This window comes from Suricata suricatta, chromosome 13 (genome assembly GCF_006229205.1).
Source record: "Suricata suricatta isolate VVHF042 chromosome 13, meerkat_22Aug2017_6uvM2_HiC, whole genome shotgun sequence".
NCBI classification, from domain to species: domain Eukaryota; kingdom Metazoa; phylum Chordata; class Mammalia; order Carnivora; family Herpestidae; genus Suricata; species Suricata suricatta.
The window spans coordinates 4003176-4015292 of NC_043712.1; the positions used below are offsets into that span (position 1 = coordinate 4003176).

Sequence of the window (12117 nt, forward strand, 5' to 3'; positions counted from 1 at the left end):
AACGGAGTCTGCAGAAGATGTGAAAAATCCATACCATTTGGGAGAAATATGGATTTTTAATTTGCTTGGGCAGGGCGTGCAGGTCTGGCCGTACACAGTGCCTGCAGGTGTCTTCTGAGTGTTTTCTTATTTATTCATTTATTCAGCCAGCATTTCTTTACAACTGTTTACACTGATGTAGTTCTAGGTATTGGAACTCTAGTAGTGACTGGGATGGCCAAGGTCTCTGCTGGTTGTAGTCTAGTGTGGAATGGGGGAGGGGGTGGTGAGCTCCGGGAAGTAAGCACTAAACAAAGAAACCAACAACTCATGTAAAATCCCCAGCTGAGTCTACTGCTATGCTTAAGACAAAACGCCTAGAGGAGTTTAGGTGGCCAGAGAGAGCGCTCTGACAAGGTGAGGCACAGTTTGAGACCTGCACCAGGAGAAGCCAGGCCGGCGTGCAGAGGTCAGGGTGAAGGGTACTCCAGGTAGAGGGGACAGCTAGGGAAGGGGCCCTGCGATGGGAAGGAGTGTGGGTGTCCTCAGAAAGGTGGCTGGTCGGAGTGGCAGGGTGGGGGCAGTGACCTGGGGTGGGACAGTGGAGACGTGGCTGTCGTGCCCTGGGCCCGTGACTCTCTAGACTGGCCGCGGCCACTTGGATTAGGGATGGGTGCCCAAGTCAGAGCCTCCAGCAGTTTGTGAGACACAGGCTGGCACGGTGCTGTGCCCGGAACCCTGCTTTCCACTGCATGGCCCTGGTTCACAGCTCCCGTTGCAGGGTTTTTGGGATCTGAACGTATTTTGGATTTTAGAATATTTTGGATTCCAGAAAGGTACTGTGGTTCATATGCCACATCTCGGATTCCTTTCCCGAGCAGGGTCTGGGGCAGCTCCCTGCAATCACATATCGTGTAGCAAAGTTAGACTATTCACACAATTAGTGAGATAAATTCAGATTTAAATAGACTCACATCAGTTCATGTCAGTTTTTGCTGTCAGAGGAGTTTTGGTGCTTATGTCGATGAGAAAGCTGTTGACTTTCGGGACTTCCTGTACACTTTTAGATTTCAGGAGAAAATGATGCTCTGTCCTGGCAGGTTTTTGTCCCCTCCTCTTTTCGTCCTGTGCGAGACACCAGCAGGCACTGAGTGGGTGAAAAGGCGTGCATGCACGCACGCTCACACACTCGCACAGCGGCAGGCGAGGCCTCGGCGTGAACAAGGGCGAGGGGAGGTGGCTGCAGTGGAGTCGGAAGCAGCAGCTGGGGACAGGGGCTCAAAAGGCACTGCGGCGGGGAGCACGGCTGGGGACTCTCAGAGCTTACCCTAAACAGCGGGAGGCTGTGCTCCAGCTTCCCAAGAGGCCTGGCGTGGACCCTTCTCCAGTTTTCCCCGCGTCCCGTGGAACCACACGGCAGACGTTTGTGAACTGAGTGGGATTGCTCGTCACAGCCTGAAAAGACCGAGCTGGGGAATCGGGGGCCGGGAACGCCCCATAGCCTCCCCCTCTTTGTGGGGACCTTGTGCATGATTCAGAATCCCAAATTCCTACTGTACTTGGACATTTAGTTCGGATCTCTAGTCATGCTAATTATGTATTCACGTGTTTAAAAATATTTCTTGAGAACATATGAAATTCCAGAGCGGTCAAATAGTGTAGCGGTTACCGAGCAGGGATCCCAGAGCCAGGCTGTCCTGGTCCCGGTCCTGACCTTGCCTCTCACTGGTTCTGTGACCTTGGGCAAGCCACCTGCCACCTGCGCTCCAATTTTCTCATCTGTGCAACAGAGATCATGGTACCTACCTCACGGAGCGGTGTGTAGATTAATTCAATTATATGAATTAGAATAACGGTTCACAGTGAGTCCTATATGCACGTTGGCTAATAGTATTATTATTTTTGTATTAGTGAGCCAGGTGCTGTTCCAGACCCTGGGGATATAGCAGTGAAGACGGGGGAGCTCTCTGGGGCTCTTACCTGCTCTTAGGGAGCTTACAGTCTAGGCAGATCCTGATCTTCTAAAAGGAGAGAACTTTTTTTTTTTTTTTTTTTTTTTTGGTATATCCACCCGTGTCCAGCACTGTCCTCTGCATCCTTCAGGCCATCTTCTTCTCAGCCAATATTTATCGAACACTGTGTAGGCGCCTCTGCTAGGCCCGTGGGGCTTCTGAAATGATGAGACAGCTCCCTCTGGGCGTCTTGAGGCCTCCCGTTCAGAACACGATTAAAGATAGATATACACACAAAAATTCTGTAACGATCACCCTAGGAAAGGTGTTTCAGAAAGTCTCCCGGACTGGCTTCACCAGGCGGCAGCTCTCCAGGCTCCCGCGCCAGGGACTGAAGGGAAAGGCAGCCCGTTTTTTGTGGATGAAAACGGAATGTCGGAGGTGGTGCCAGTTTCCTGTTCTTATTTTCCTTCCCCTGGTGCCAAAAAAGGCTACTTCCCACATCCGAGATCTTCTGGGTGGATGTGGCTGGGGACAGACGTGTTGCCAACATTCCTTCTTGGACGTTCCCAGCTGTGTGCCGCGGGTCCCTATTTGGGATGCCTGGTTTGCGCTTCACAGCAGAGTTTGGAAAGTTCGAGTAGGGCTTCAAGCATCATGAGAGTAAGAAACCTGCAGATCAAAGCAGGGGCTCCATCCACTCTCCTACGGTCCAGCCATCCACGTACGTCCCCTTCCTCAGATCCACCAGAAACCGGCCTGTTGTTTCGCTGGTCCATCTCCTCTAAGGTTTTTTTTTTTTTTGTCGGAAGCAAGGCCTTCCAGTTATTGGCCCAATCACGCGTGACACTTAGTCTAATTGTTAATGGCTCAACAACCTCAGCCTGTTCCTAATACTCACAATTAATCTTTATTGAGTATATTTTGTGCCGGTCATTTTGCTCAGCACTTTCACGGACTTAACTCTCACTAACTTCAAGACCCTGAGTGTGGTTTTGCTTTTGCTTAGTGAAGTCCCAGATTGCTTCTAGAGTAACCGAGTGTATTGACTAGCCTTCCTACCCCCAGTCGGAGAAGAGGAAGGAGAGAGGCCCCGGGAAGCTGGGCAACTCATGGTCACACGGTTAGTTCAGCACAGGGCCTGTGATTTATGTCCAGACGGCTGACCACATCCCTGCATTCTCCGTGAGATCAACACTAGTAGAAACCGTGCCTAGGTCACATGGGTCGGTAGAAAATTCACTCTGACCTGTGTCGTTCATTTTAAACCAAAAACACACCCTCCATTAGTAGGTATGATTTTGTTTTGGTTTTCGTGTTTATTCTAAAAGAAAAAACTCTAGCCCTATATTTTTCATTGGAAAACCCTAACACTTAGGCTGACATCTGCTTTGCCTTTTCTTACACTTCTCATACGTTCGTGTACCAGGAGACAACCACTGCCAGAACTTAAACCAACAAAAAAGCCCCGGCGGTCCTGTAAGAAGGAGGCCAGTCCTGGGAGACGGCAGAGACTCTGACCTTCCAGGGCTGGGAGCTTCGCGGCTTGTGTAGGGGATACTCCGGGACTTGAGTGGTTGAGGCCTCGAGGGCGAGCCAGCTTTCTGGTCATTTCGCTTGTGTGTAGACTGAAAAGAACAATTTCCACACTGTGTTAGAAGGCGTTTCCCAACAAATCTCTGGATTGCTTTTCCCTTCCCTCCCCTTCCCCTTCCCTTCCCTCCCTCCCCCCTCCCTCCCTCCCTCCTCCCTCTCTCCCTCCCTCCCTTCTCCCCCCGCTCCCATTCAGAGTTGGCGGGCTGACGGGCTCTCCTGGATTGTACAGGAATTGAGTTGGGCTTCCTTCTCAAGATAGCTACTCATTTACAACAGCCCATAGGGTGCATTTTTCTTCTCTTTTCCATTACAGTTGCCATTTTATGATCTGACATGGGAAGGGAGGCGGTATTTGATTAAAAGATGATGATTCTGGTCAGTTATGTGAAAATCCAGTCACTCTGGCTTTGTTGGAGGAGGCGAATTTCTGGGCGCAGTCCCGTCTGATCATCACAAGATCAGCTCTGATCACCCCCGGCGTGCTGGGCACTGGGCGTAAGGCTTTTGCATATGTCCCGTCTAACCCTACAACTGTTCCTCCACCTCCTCCACTCCTGTTCTCTCTCTCTTTTTAAAAGCTTATTTATTTATCTTTTTTTAAAAATATTTTTTATTTATTTTTGAGAGACAAAGAGAGACAGCACGAGCAGGGGAGGATCAGAGAGAGAGGGAGACACAGAATCCAAAGACAGGCTCCAGGCTCTGAATTTTCAGCACAGAGCCCGACACAGGGCCTGAACCCACAAACCGCGAGATCTTGACCCGAGCTGAAGTCAGATGCTTAACCGACTGAGCCACCCAGGCACCCCATTTATTTATCTTGAGAGAGCGTGAATGTGCGTGGATGAGCAGGGGAAGGGCAGAGAGAGGGAAAGAGAGGATCCCAAGCAGGCCCTGCACTGTCAGCACAGAGCCTGATGCAGGGCCAGAACTCATGAACCGCGTGAGATCATGACCTGAGCCGAAACTAAGTGTCAGACGCTTGAACGACCGAGCCACCCAGGCGCCCCTGCACTCCTGCTCTTTTCACTTTGTCTGACATCGTAGTTCTGGATCTCCCATTCCCCATCCTAGCTTTCTTTGCACTGCCTTTCCTTCTTCCCCACCCCTTCCTACTTCCTATCCCAGGGAAGCCCGAGGTGCAGGGAGGCCGGACCAGATCCCTGACTGGCAGCCTATCGCCTCCCTGGCTGACAGATGGCTTCTGGGAGGAAGCTGGGGGGCCGCGTGTGACGGAAGGGGACGAGGTGCTGGGAGCAGGCTGGGCGCTTGGTGACACTGGCATGTGTAGAGTAAGGCTCCAGTGAAACCCGAATGAACTGGAAGGTGCCTTGGAGTCATTTTTATTGCCCAGCAGAGAAGCTGATAATCTCTTCATGTTTCCTATTTACTGGGATGATCATTTAAAGAAATCCTCTTTGCTGGTTTCTTGACTGAGATCTAGTGATAACTGGGGAGATGATGAGGAAAGACTTGGCATTCACAATCTGGATTTGGGGCACACACGTGTCTAGTGGCTTTCATTTTATTTATTTCTCAGTTGAGCCCCCCCCCCCCTTTTGGAGGAGGGGCAAGGTGGAGAACTATCCTGAGATGGGATACTGTACGGGAACATTCAGCTCTCCCCCCACGCCTCCCCTGCGAATGTTTGGGAAGAGTAACGCACAGGATTTGGTATGTCCATAAACATGCGGTGCCCACTGGGCCCCTAGTGCACTCGGTTTCCCCTAATACCAGGCTCTGGACGCCGTGAAAGCCTTTTGCCCACCCTCAGTAATTGCCTCGTCGAGACTTTTAGTGACTAGGAAGATGTTTGCACTTCATAAGTATATTTAAATATCACCAATGCTGGTTTTTATATTAGGAAGTCAGGTTCAGAACTCCGTTTTCTTAAGAGAAATATTTATATCATCATAGAATTTCAATGTTAGAAGGCGCCTTAGACATATTCCGAGCCTCCTTTTTTAGACTTTCATTGTAGGCCTTGTGTGTGCATTTAGAGACTAGCGTTCAGCATTTCTGGTGGAAGCCCAGAGATCATTCCGGGATGTGGCTTTATTCCCTCCTGCTTCTCTCTCTGGTCACAACGGAGAAAGTCAAGCACGCGTTCTGTTTCTGTGGAGTATGTGGTGTTTAGGGGTAAGGGGCGGGTTCAGGCTTCGTTGGAGACAAGGGCACGATGACCCACGTGACATGGACTTTTCCCTCTAACAGGAGCACACGCGAACAGAATGCCACCATGTCGTCCCTCTTCAGAGGTCCCGTCCTCTCCCATTGTCACCGTGCGTGCTTTCATAATCTGTTAGGCTTCTCTCATTGGAACTTGGTCGCATTTTGCCTTGATCAGAATTATACTTCCTGCCTGCATCGTAGGTGGCCAGGTGAGCCTCCAGGGGGTCTTCATGACCCTGTACATTGCTCTCCGGGACCACACTGGGTAAATAGGTTGAGGGCCTGGTCTGACGTTTGAGGGGAGGAAGAGACAGAGAAACGCAGCTCCTGACGTACCCTGGTCTGCCATCTTTCCTTCGTCGCCTTCTTTTGTCTTCTTGCTCCCTTCCTTTCCCAGCAGTCCCCATGGTGGTGGCTTCCTCCATTTTTAGCCACGTCGCCAGTTTGCTCCGTTGGGGAGTCTTCCCAGATGGATGAGTGATACCTCTTCCAGCTGATTGGCACCTCTGAAGTCTGATAACGTGCCCACAGCTGTAGTGTAAATAGGAGCAGTTGTGGAGAAAGGCGTATTAATAAACGTGTGAGCTCTGGGACACCTAGAGGAGCCATTCCAGACGGCCCTACGCCTCACAGAGATTTAAGAAAGTAGAAGGCTGCTACTCACCCTCTCTGTCTGCGTCTTTGACGGTTCGTGAAGTTTGGACGTTTGAGGGTTCGTGTGCAGGAGAAAAGAAACCCACATGGCATTTAGCATGTAAATGATGCCACAGTCGGGCCGACACACAGCTCTGACTCCGGTCCCGCCGTTCTGTAATTGAAAGGCCTGAAACCCAGCTTCCCAGCGGAGAACAAATAGGCAAATAAATTGGAGGCTCCCTTCTTATGGTTTATTGATGCTGTTTTGACCAAGTAAAAAGATCATTTACCCATAAAAGCTCAAATCTAAGGTTGCTTTTCTTCTTTCTTCCTTTCTTTTTCTTTCTTTCTTTCTTTCTTTCTTTCTTTCTTTCTTTCTTTCTTTCTTTCTTTCATTGGCTATTTGAAAGAAGCGTTAGGAGATAAAAGGAAGAAAGAAGCTAACGCCATTATCTAATATTTAGATAAAACCCCAAGCAAAACAATTAGATTTATAGTATTTTTCTGTAGCTGTTTTCCTTGGCACAGATAATAACTGTCAGGCTGGCTTGTCTCAGAGTTATGTTCAAAACAAGCATCAGAGCATTATCGTAATACATGGTTTTTTTTCTCATTAGCTGGAAACAAAATCTATTTCAATAATGAGGGGCAAAGGTCTTGCAACTCAAAGCGGCGACGAAGTGTTCCTCCCGGCTTTGCACAAATATTGGTTGTGGTTTAATGGCTTAGGGGAAGCGGGCAGTCTGAGACTCTCCGAGCAGCCCCCACCGCCCCCCGCCACATACGCGTTTTCCCGCTGCGCGGGCTGTAACCTGAGCCAGGCGTTCGGTCGCCCTAAGATCAGGGCTGTGAGCTGGGGTGCGTCTGGGAGAGATTTTCAAAATCCTCATGCCAGCCACGCTGGCTGTTCTGGTCAGTGACCTGCCCCGGAAGTGACGCTTCGTGGCTAGTGTCCTTGCGCGTTGGGGTCGTGATGCGCTGCGCACCTTCTCGGACTCCCCGGGTGAAAGCGGCGGATGCGTGGGGCTCATCGCGGATGGTGAGACGGCGTATAGAAGCGCGAAGCCGCAGCACAGCCGCGCCATCACTCGGCGCAGATGCCAGGAGGGTGAAATGTGTTGCCGGCGAGTCCAGAATTTAGGTTTTTGGACAATATTGAGGTTTCTGTGGTTTCTTGATTTCTTTTCTCCAAGGTTTTGACCATGAATGATATTCAGATCTTAAAATGGTAGAGTTTAGAGTTTCCCCAAACTCGCCACTTGAGACGCGACTGGAGTCTATCGAAGGGAAGGACGTGTGGCCTGTCCGAGCATGAAAGGGGCCCGCGAACCGGCCAGGAGGCCCAAGCGTGCTAGGAACTCCAGGCTCCCCGAGCACAGTCTCCCCTCCTCCTGAGACAGAGGTGACAAATGTCAGGTCTCCAGTTAGAAAGCTGCAGCACTCTTAGCCCCAGTGGACAAAGACTTCGGAGGTGAATCCTGAGTGGCCCGCCTCCGCCTCAGGGTATGTATCACCTTGGGCCAGTGACTTCTCTGAGCCTGAGTCTTGTACAACAGGGATGAAGGCGACTGGACGTTGGTGTCTCCAAGGCCCGTCTCTGACGTTAGAATTCTGTGATTTGGAGGATTCTGAGTACAGTTCCTGTAAGATGCCTTTTCCTGAATTTAAGCCTGAATAGGGGTTTAGCTCTGCCCCCCCGCTTTTGGCAGTTAGAATAGGAAGGGGGTTCCTTGTGGCTCTGCCGGCACGGTGAGCCCCTGCAAAGCAGTGTCCTTGATTCTGTAAGTGGCCAGCCTTAAGAAGTCTGTCTGATGGGGCCATTCTGCTCTCTAGATTGGCCGCAGTGACAGGCCAGGCCAGGCCACAGCAGTTTCACTCATCTGCCAGTCCACTTACCACTTGACAAATTCATTAGCTTCTCCTGTATGCAGTGCACTGTCCTGGGTACCGTTGAGAATACAGAGTAATCAATACCGAGGTCTGCACCCTCAAGAAATGCCTCCCAGGCGGCCAGCTTCGCTTCACTCCTGGACCAGGAAATAACAGGCTGCCTTTCCTGGCTGCCAAGTCCCCGTGCTCAGAGAAGGGAAGCTGGCCTGGAGGGGCTAGGGGAGGAGATAGGGGAGGGTCTCCCTAGCCTCTTGATCTCTTCTCCTGTGAGCCCCTGTCTAAGCCAGCCAGAATTTAACTTCATTCGTACTCCGTACCCAAAGGGCTTAGTTACAGAAGTGCCGGTGTGCCCTGCTAGCGGTCTTAGAAACTTACATGTAATTAGACACAAAGTGATTTTTAAAGATAATGTGAACTATGCCCTACGGTTAAGAGAACTTTTTTTTTTATTACCTGCTCACACCCCCCCCACCCCCACCCCCCCATCCCTCAAAAGAAGCCTTTGGTGAATCTTTGCAAAGGAAATCATGATTTTCACAGTGGGGAGAATCAAACCTTGGTTGCCCTGGCTGATAAGTTTTGAGAATTTTGAATGGATACCAGGTTTTCTTAGAGCGGGATTCAGGCCATATGGCGTGGGCAGGATAATGTTGGGAATGAAAGACGCTGCTCCACGGACCCCAGGAGGTTTTAGCGGACATTTCAGCTTGTAAGTACTAGGCCTAATTGAACGCCACTGGCTTAATTAGTATATTGGATGTGCTAGGTGTAACGGGCTGGCTTCTGTTTTCTCCTCAAACGTCTGGCCGCTGCAGAGCCGTTACCCCTTATCTGTTTTGGAGCAGGTAGAAACATTGAGACCAACGTGGAGGACAGTGAGCCAAGTGGAGAGCCACCCAAAGGAGAACGTTGCTCCTCTGGTGTTCTGAACTCAAGACTTAAGTCAGAAACTTCGCATTTGAATCCTGGTGTTTATAACTTAATACTGTTTCCTCCCAGTGCGTCTTGTTATTTGTAATTTGAAACCTATTACAGCTCATTGACTTCGGGCCTCCGTCGCTCAGACTGTGTGAAGGCAGATTCTGTATAGAACAAGGGGGGAAAAGGGTGTTGAGTTTGATGCACGAAGTCGTGGGGACGTTGCCTCACCGTCGTCGGGTGGAGCCAGGTGCCCAGGGACCTCCTTTAGGAAGCCAGCGGAGGACAGTCCAGAGCTAGAGGAGAAGGTGTGGTGCGCGTTTTGTCGCGAGGGAAGGGAGGTGTGTGACATCACGCAGCTCTTGTTAGCAGCCCCCTCCAGTGTTGCGTCTTTAAAGAGGACACCGATGACAGAGGCGGTCGGTCTGCACATTAGAGTTTCCAGGGACCTTATCTGATAACACTCGGCATTGTTGCATTATTAATATCACTAAGAAGAGAGTGTTGCTTTAAAGAAAATATCCAGGAAATCAAAATTTTCCTAATTCTCGGAGGTGTTCTCCCCCGCTCATTACGAATTGTTGAGATTTTCCCAGGCTTAGATAGACATAGTTGATGTGAAAGGGCTTGAGGTTGTGAACCTGCTGAAAAGTCCTGGGTCAGTCGTAGAAAAGTAGGAAGTTGACGGTAACAGCAAAATTGCAACCGAGAGGAGTGTTCTCCAAATCCAAACAAGTCTGAGAAAGCGGTTACTGCAGGGTGGCAATTTACCAGGAAGTAAATACTGGCCACACATTCCCATTCCCCACAGCCATGAGAGGTAGGAGTTAAAAGAATGGGTTGTTTTATTTCTCACCCTCTTTCCTTTTATTTTTGCTAGTTAGTGGAGGAAATGATCTTGGATAGGAAAATCACATCAGAACTTTGATAAGTTGCTTTTTGAAATAGAGTTGTTTCCATGCCACAGACATTTGGAGCGAAGTATGTTTATTGAAATATATTTTTTATGGAAAATATTACAGAACCTGTAATTGAAAACTTATGGCAGTATTTCGGGGAGTGATATGTTCTTAATGTTAATTTGTGGATTCACTCTGAACTCCCTTCTGCTGTTTTAGAACCATTGGCTGAGGGAATGTTTTCCAAGAGTCTTTGCAGATCTAAACTTGTTTCATGGAATGGAGTATTTGGTGTTTAAATAATGTATAAATCCAGTTGGACAGGCTCTGCCTGTCAGTTTTATTAACTTTGACCTTTTCTCCCATTATAAAGATGGTTCCGTAAATATTTAATGGGCCCCTTATAGATCTTGACGGTCGGCGCTGTGTTCCTGGAAACTGGGATACATATAGATGATTAACAAGTGTCGCCTAATCACTATGAGTCAGCTGCGAGGGACAGGCTTTGTTGTTTTGGGAAGAGGAGTCTCCGTGTGCTCTTAGAGATGTGCTCTAGGTTAAGAATACCCAAGATGGCAGAAGGTTTAAAGGAACCCTTTAAAAGACAGCAGCGAGCACGCATTTCTGCTCTTTTGGTTTCTTTTCTTCAGCAAATGATCAAAATGATGCCAGGTGGGCAGAATCACCCTGCCACTCTGCATCGTTAGCAGGAGTCTGCCGTGGACAGAGTCAGCAGGGCCAGAACGGCTGAGCTTGCCTGGACCCTGATAAGATCCAGGGAAGAAGGAGAGCCAGGAGGGGCCCCGGCCAAGCCGCCTTTCCCTTTAATTCCATAAAGCCCCATGCATATTGCACTCATTGCAGATTCTGGTGGGGAGGATCGAAACCCAAGTAGCTGACATTTTGAAACATTGTCTTTCAAACTTGTACTGTCCCTTGCTTCCATTGATTTCCCATTTAAGAAATCTGTAGGAGAAAAACAAATTTGAGCAAAATTCATTGGTCTAAGATGAGTTGTTAGAGCCAAATCATGGCCCCCCCTTCCACCCCGAGAAGAGCTCCATTTTTATTATGAATGTGATATATCTTTGTCTTGTATTGTGCAGCCCATAAGGCTCCCGCAGCAAATCGACCAAGTAAATCAAGAGCCTGTTAAAAAGCAATATGGATGCTCCAAACAGAGACATTTCAGTCTTGCTGGGTCACTGGATATCTTCATTTTTATAGCCACTTTCAAGAAGCAGATCATTTCAATTGGTTTTGTTTTCTTTCACTCTCTATTTGTGTGCTGCCCAATGGCTTTAGGTTAGGCCATTTATTTTTCAGAACGTTATTACCCTTTGCATCCGGGGCCCAGCCCCTTGGATACGGTGGTCACCACTTTCATTACCATGAACTGTAATGTAGCTGACTCTGCAAAGGAAATCTATGCCTTGGGAGAGCATTTTGAAAAGAAATTGATTCAGAGCTTCAGAGTGAATTACTATTTGTATGTTTAGTTAATTCTAAATAAATGTTTGAAGGACCTTGCTTAATTTGAGAAGGGGGGAAGAAACATATTGGATGTTATAAATGGTCTCAATCCAAACTCATAGCTTCGCATTTTCACATTTGAATGTTTTATTTACATCTGTACAAAATTGGGATACCTTTCAAGGATAATTCTATTACGGAGAGATTGATGACAGCCCTTACAATCTAAAGTACAAAAGTATGGGACTAGACAGGGAAGATGGCAGTCACTGTCACATGTCAGATTGGCTATCAGCTGCGCTTGGCAAAGACGGAGGATGATGAGTGGTATTTTAAAACAAAAGCTCCTGATGGTGAGTGTTGGGGTGGCGGGGAGGGGGGGGGATGACTGCATTGGGCACGACAGAACTCCCTGCAGTGATGGGCATTATCTGCCCCGTGACGAGGGGGCAGTCTCAAAGGTACATACGTGATCGAAACTCCTCAAACTGTATGCTTGAAACGTGTCACGTAAATTGTAACTCCGTACAGTGGATATATATATATATATATATATATTTTTTTTTAGAAGTCCTGCTTGGTTTAGAATTAGGCAGTGTTTC

General features: G+C 48.7%; 1 protein-coding gene across 3 annotated transcripts in view; it reads left to right on the forward strand.

The window, feature by feature from the left end:
- MED27 (mediator complex subunit 27) overlaps positions 1-12117 on the forward strand; it is a 216660-nt gene that overhangs the window by 45148 nt on the left and 159395 nt on the right. The gene's annotated exons all lie outside the window — the stretch shown is intronic.